Source organism: Tinamus guttatus, unplaced genomic scaffold (genome assembly GCF_059628265.1).
Source record: "Tinamus guttatus ecotype Peru unplaced genomic scaffold, ASM5962826v1 Tinamus_guttatus_pri_ptg000330l, whole genome shotgun sequence".
Taxonomy (NCBI): Eukaryota; Metazoa; Chordata; class Aves; order Tinamiformes; family Tinamidae; genus Tinamus; species Tinamus guttatus.
This window is the reverse complement of record NW_028288864.1, coordinates 140,929-147,857: the sequence shown is the minus strand read 5'-3', so window position 1 is coordinate 147,857 and position 6,929 is coordinate 140,929. Positions and strand designations below refer to the sequence as shown.

Genomic DNA, 6,929 nt, shown 5'->3' with positions numbered 1-6,929 from the left:
TCTTTTTAATATTTCCCTGCCTTACTTACTATGCAGAATGCTCCATGCTGACTCCTACAGCTGTCTACCGCTTATTTATTTCTGATGCTACTCTGCTTCAAGATCTCTCCCTCTGCTCCATGTGAAAATGGACATGGATCATTCTGCCCCAGAGAAAAGTTGGGACAATCCTAAATGTGTGATCTCTTCTATCAACTGCTACCCCAGTAGGGCCAAAGGTTTAATTATTCTGATTATATTACTGAATCCACTGCGCACAACTCTTTGTCATTAAATGTTCTGTCCTACCCTGGGCTGGAATGGGAGGAAGAGGAAGAAGAGCAAGAGATCTGAAAAATGCTTGCACTTGCCTCACGAGAAGTGAACATCTCAGTAATTCCCTACATTTCACTGTCAATCTAAACCACAGACATGGACACTGGTGATTTCAGAGTCTGCATCTGTAAATGACAGAGTGCTTCTATGAGAAAGTAATTTGTTTCACATAATTAAAATCACTGATTTATGGTAGGAATCTATTCATTAAAATGCTCTTTTAATAACACAAGTAAAAAGAATACTTTTGAAAGGTGAAAGATTTGCAAATGTGATCTTCAGTTCCTACAGCTCCTGCTTCAGTTCAGTTCCTACTGCAAGGCAGAAATGAAAGACAATAAATTCTTCTGCAGAGAGAGTCCATTTTATGAGTGCCTGGTGGTGTACTTAATGGCTCAGTGTTTCTCTCCCAAAATCTATCATCTTGTTGGAGTTTTTTTAATTAATTGGGCAATTTCATCCTTAGTTGCAAGAGCACCTCTTAGGACAGCATTAATTTTAGTAGTATCTTAAAATGGCAATTCAAGATGAGCCACTAACAATGAATATGTGTAGTTGATAAGTTTTGTTCTTGCTACACTCGCTTGACAATACATTTGTCACAGTAGTGGCTCTGTTTTGGTACCATCCTCACCCATTCCTCACTGCTTTCTATGCTATAACATATATTTAAATAGCAATATAATTTCTGCCTTACCATACACACAATATCACATAGTTCAAAAACTCTTCTTAAACATTTATGCCAACATCTGTCTGTGTCAGATGAGCCATCAAATGTTCTTTTCTGAAAACTCTATAGTTTCACCTACCATAATGTAATATCATCTCCCAGAAGCAGTCTCAGAAACAGCCATCACAAATCCAAGTATCATAACTTCTATGAGCAGCCTTTACCTAACCAGGTATAGGAAATTGTCCTGATTCTTCATCAGTCACTAGTAACATCCAGGCTGCCATAGAGGCAGACAAATAACACAGGTCAGCTAGTGGTGGAGCTGCCTGCTATCTCAGACCAGAGCAACAGCCTGAGTACAAGTCCTTATTTCTCTATTTTTAAGATATCTTCCCATTTTTATCTTTCTTCAGGGAGTCTGGAGAGCCTGGAATTGTTTGGGGCTTTTTGAAGAATACTGGATGTTTTTCACTGACAAAAAACCCCACAGTACTTCTTAAATTTGTCTTGCATCTCCATTCAATTAGAAAAGTTGGTTAAGACCAGACTTTGGGGTGCTTAGTCAAATGGAGTTTGCACCTGAAAGCTATGCAAGAGCACAAACAGCTTCTTGCCATTAGCTTCAAAACAACAGAACTGGGAAGCAAAGTCATGTTTTCCAAAGTTACATGTGAGTGATTTGAGTATTATACACTTTTTTGATACTTCATTATGTCAGCAATTGCCACAGGACTGCAGAACAAAAACCACTCATGGTTTCAAAGAAACACTCCAGTGCATCGAGCTATCGAGTTATGTGCTAATCCACATGACATGTTCCTTCTGGAGTCACCTAGAATTTGACCGAATGAACAAAGAGAAACCTTGATATGCCCTTTACAGTATCAAGCAATTGCTCCCGTGTTTTACACACATGACCTCCTAGGTTTGTCTGTCACTGGTGGCTAATAAGACCACAACTGAAGGTCTTATATGATTCAGCAGAGTAAGAAGAGCATCTGAACAAGGCTAGAGGCTAAAAAATCCTTCACGTTTTCTGGTCTGTCTTCTTGCTGTTAAAAAAGCAGGAGGAGAGTTGGGGGAAGATTATCTGGAAGTCTGGGATTTAGCCTTCAGGACAGAGAGACCCCATCCTAGGGGTGCCTGCCCCAGAGGGTCTCATGTGCAGGAAGAAACATTTCTGTAGGTTTCTTGAGAAGTGTCAGAAAACAGCTGGCGTAACTACAGCAAATGGGAAGAGTGCCAGGCAACAAGGATTTCTACTTCCCCTTCAATGTTTCCCTGCCAATGCTTGACAGCAGCTAGCTACAAGAGTCAGTTTATGCCTACCAGAAAGAGAAGAGTTTCAAGCCACAGTGTTCTCAAGGCAGAAAGGCAATAAAATTCTGGTGAATTAAACACTGAAGTTGATGAAATCCCCTCCCATGGAAGGCAATGCCAAAACTGACTTCAATGGAAAAAGTGCTTTTCTCATCTCATCGCTGTCTCTTTTATCAGATCTCTGTTTTCAGTTGTTGCTGCTGCCTTTTTTTTTTCTTTGTGTCTCCTAAATGTTTTCAAACCACCTGAGCCATTTTCATCTCTCCTAATTTTAACGCTCTGTAATATAGTAGTATTCTTTAAACTAAAAGGAAACTGTGACAGTATTTGTTTCAGGTTTTCCATCTTGCACAGTTCATTTTTGTAAGAATCAATAAAGGTCATGTTATTTAAAAATACGCAGCCTGACCAGAGTGCAGAGAAGACCACAGACCTGCTCAGTGTTTCCACAGTGATGCACTTTTTTTTTTTTTTCATCAGCAGATGGTACAGCTGACATCTGCAAAAGCAAAGGGCACAGCTGGGTTACAGCTCAGGTTATGGAAAGCAACAACATCTACTATGTGTCACCTGTTTGGACTACATAATTCATCTTTCTGTGAGAACAGAGTGCTTCCCCTATGCATAGAAAATAACCGCATGTTTCCTATTTGTAACAAAAGTAATGCCTCGTACCCCAGCGAAGACAGAAGACCAGTGGCCCATAGTATTAATGACTGGGTAAGATGTTAATGACAAAATGCAAAGCTACCAATATCCAAGGTGTTGTTTTTGCATTCTGGATTTAAAACTCTCATCATGGAAGATTTCATTAATCTAAAAGAAACACACGGCATTTGACAAAACAGCAAAAGCTTTTTTTTCAGTGGAAATTAATGTGTTTCAGGACTGGCCCATTTGTTCTCAAAGCTGTGGTGATACCTGCACTGAGGACGCCCGTTCCCGGCCTGGCCGCAGCACCGCAGGGCAGCGCAGGCAGGAGCCAGCGGCCCCGCTCTGGCTGCCCTAGACCAGCCACCCCAGCCGTGTGCATGGACTGACAGGCACCTGACCCAAAGGAGACAAAATCAGCACCGAGTCCTAGGGACAAAGCTAGGAGGAAAACTCAGAGAAAGCCTAGAGCAAGTTTCAAGCCACCAAGCAGGAACCGGTGAATTTTATATCACACTAATTGTCTTTTTTTTTCTGCTTTCACTGTCCAGAACTGATGGAAAGATCTCCTTATAGCTCTGTTGTGATTCTGCCTGTGCCAGGTGCTTCCCAACCTGGATTCCATCCCACATATTCCACTTCTGTGGCCTTATTTGAATGTACGGACCACGTATACATCGTTACAGATAAGGTGTTCTTGAATGCAGAACAAATATGTGATGCTGTCAGATGCTCTAATCTCTGCACCAGCTCCGTGCATTCAAAGCAGCTGATAATGCAGTTCGGCGTTTCCCTGGAAGCAGGCAGGAGGGCTTGCACTTCCAGAGAAATGGGTGGCTGGACTGCAGGAACACCCCAAAGTTCCCTTCTGTCCCCTTACCTGTACTCTATTAAAGGCATGCTGAATGCATGCTGATGATAATATTGCCTTGCTTAGAGGGGTCAGGCAGAGCAGTGCAGAGTATTTTCCAATTAAATGCTCAGAATTACTTAGCAGAGCTCTTTTATTAGAAAAAAAAAGTCACTTAACATCTCTACAAAAAAAGGTCGCTCTGGCTTGATTCAGGCTTGCATCTAAGCACAAAAAGGGAATGAATATGAATGGCATCCTGTCCTCTGGGTGGGGAATAAACCCAAAAGTATGATTATGTCTTGTTCTTACCTCCAAAGCAAATATATCCAGATTTCAGTTCTTAATGTCAAAGTTCATCACTGAAGCCTTCATTCCCAGAGCATTTTTACTTTTTCAGCTGATCTACATTATAGTCTTAGTAATGTGGCACTTCAGCTTGACGTGAAACTGCAAGACTGTTCACAGCTTTTAAGAGGGTCCAGGTAATCCTACAAAAACGCAGTGAAATTAGATGCAAGCAAGATCTGTTGAGGTTTTCCATGTATACACTGTTCATACCAAAGCAATCCAGTCAGTGTCCTGCTATCATTTTTTATATATTAATGCATAATATTAACTATTAAGAGGGTAGTACTGCACCATTAGACAAATGATCCTCATTCCTTACATCAGAGAGGCAGTAGATTTCCAGCTCAGAGAGTCTAGCAATGAGGAGAAACGACAAAGTACAACAACAAAGCACAGTGCCACAGGACCAGTTTTGAAGCCTCGATGAAGAAGATCTCAGGAGTAGGATTTTCAGGCATAACTCCTGCCTCTGTGTGTCCTTGGCCTCTAATGGGACACACAGAAACAGAAGCACTAGAAATCTGAAAAGCTCTCTCCATTCTTATCCTTCAGAACAAAAGTTCTTTTTCAGCTCTGAAACACAAGCTGGGGTTGCCCTGGGCATCCTTCTCAAACAAGAAATCAGGCCACTGTCTTCTAATTTCAAAAGAAAAATATATTTTTTATTAGAAAGACATCATAACTTACTGAGTGTATGTCAAAACTGACAGAAGCCACATGTATTTTAAGCAGCCCAGTGAGCAACTTGGCCAGTGCGGTCTCCAGCTGTTCCAAGGGATGGGGTTGGGAATTGGTCCTCTGCAGATATCCTCAGTTCCGGGAACATGTCAGTGAAGTGAGTGATGCTGCGAGGGGTCTGAGGAAGAGCAGAGCAGTCTCTAGCCATTCTCCCAGTTTGCTCGGCTGGCTTAAGAAACTTTTCCAAAACAGCTGATCCTGCAAGCAGATAAAGAAACAGAATGGATGAGGCCTCATGTGGTGGGGGTAAGAGCAGGAAGCAATAAACTGTCAGTTGTATATGAGGATTAATACTGTCATTAAATAACAGCAATATGTATTTCAGAGTCTCATTTTGCAGGGCTCCAGATCTCATTTTGTGCCCTTGATTCACTTTCTCCTTTTAACAAGCCTGTACCCTGTGTTACCGCATATTTCCTTCTTGAACACTCCTGCTCCTGCTGGTTAAGGGTGAGGAATAATGGACAACTGAGTGTAGCTACCTGGTGTGATGCTATCAGGCACAGCATGGATTTGGCAATAAACACTATGTGCCATCAGCATTCATTCTGGGTGAAAGACAGTTTCTTCCTTTGTGCTTCCTGCGGTCCCTTTTGCAACAACCCTGCTTGTAGGGCTGCTGGCAGAAACATGGAAGATTTTGCAGGGAAGTTCATTTGACATTAACACTTTTCATTAGGAAATTCTCCGTTACACCTGGCCTGGCTGCTTCACGGAGCAGGACCCCTTCCCCTGCACCTGGGGACAAGAGTCCCTCTGCTCGGCTGGGATGTTGTTGCTCGCGCGCCTGCAGCTTCTGCTTCCTGCAACGAGTGTTGCAAGCGAATGGGCTTGGCAGGAAGCAGCTGAAGAACGTTGGGAATTAAAGGGCATTTTTCAGCTGAAATCAATGCGAAATAAGATCCTGGTCTCTCCCTAAACTGGTCAGTGGCAGCCTCAGGTATTTGCCTCCTGGGCAGGTTTAGGTGGCTCAGGCCAGGTTTCCTGAAGGTCCCATGATGGTGCCTGTCCTCCTTCTTCCTCAAGCCCCTGAAGGAGGACACAAGGAGACAGATGCTCCTCACTTGCAGAGGCACATAACTAGAATATATGCATTTGCTGGATGAAATTAAACAACAGCAGGTGTCCTTCAGGGCTCTGAATGGCTGTTAGAGGAATTTACATTTGTGAATAAACAGCAGCAGAAATTATTTGTCTGACAGCTTCTCATTATTAAAATTAAAATCTGCTTAATCCTGCCAATTTTAGTGGGACCCAGGCTGACCTGCTAAGTGCTGGTCACAAAAGTTAATGTTGCCTTATGGAAGTTTTAATGGAAGCAGCCTTTTTTTTTAACATAATTTAAAAATATTTTGGAGATGTCTTTGCAGCTGTTGAAGTCAATGGCAAAAGGCCTGGCAGCAATGAAGCAGAACATTCCGAAATCTGCTGCAACGATGCCGGTCTGGGGGCTTCCACCAGGAAGAACTCTGAGCCCAAATAGGCAACCTGCTTCTTTCCCAGACATGTGCTCCACCATACAGTGCCAGAGGCAGAAGCTACACATCAACTCGAAGAAACGTCACTAATCTGCTATATGGCCTTCCTGTCACCTTGACATACCTTTATTTCTCTGCCTGTAAAACAAGGATGCTAGTGGTCATTTGTACTTTTATTATGCTCTTAAAGTTTAATATACTGGAAAGTTTCTCCCTACTGTTATTGTTAAATTACACAGTTTGAGGTACAAGACATCCCAGAATGTCATAACTTCAAATGAGCCCTTAAATTCAAATATTGATCATTTAACGGAAAGCACATACCATATACGTTCAATGGGGCTTACTGTGAGCAACATTAAGGAAGATGGGGGAAGGTTTTATGCTGACGAGCTTTCCTTTTGGCTTGTACTTTACAGCTACTCAGAAGTCAGCGATTGATAGCTAGAACCAGCCATGTGAAGCAGATTTGTCAAAATGTAAAAATATTGATTTTTGAAGATGCTTGCTCATAGTATAAAATGTAAGGCAAAGTTAAAATCAATAGGGG

General features: G+C 42.2%; 1 long non-coding RNA gene across 2 annotated transcripts; it reads right to left on the bottom strand.

Annotated features, from left to right (window-relative positions):
• Window positions 1–364: 364 nt before the first annotated feature.
• Window positions 365–4,346, bottom strand: LOC148593813 (uncharacterized). Of its 2 annotated transcripts, none has more exons than XR_015913636.1 (3): window positions 4,205–4,346; window positions 2,745–2,810; window positions 365–440 (listed from the first exon to the last, which is right to left on the bottom strand). It is a non-coding gene; the product is annotated as an uncharacterized LOC148593813 (long non-coding RNA). The 2 variants fall into 2 exon arrangements; XR_015913637.1 differs by lacking the exon at window positions 4,205–4,346 and adding an exon at window positions 4,125–4,172.
• Between the last annotated feature and the right edge of the window lie 2,583 nt (window positions 4,347–6,929).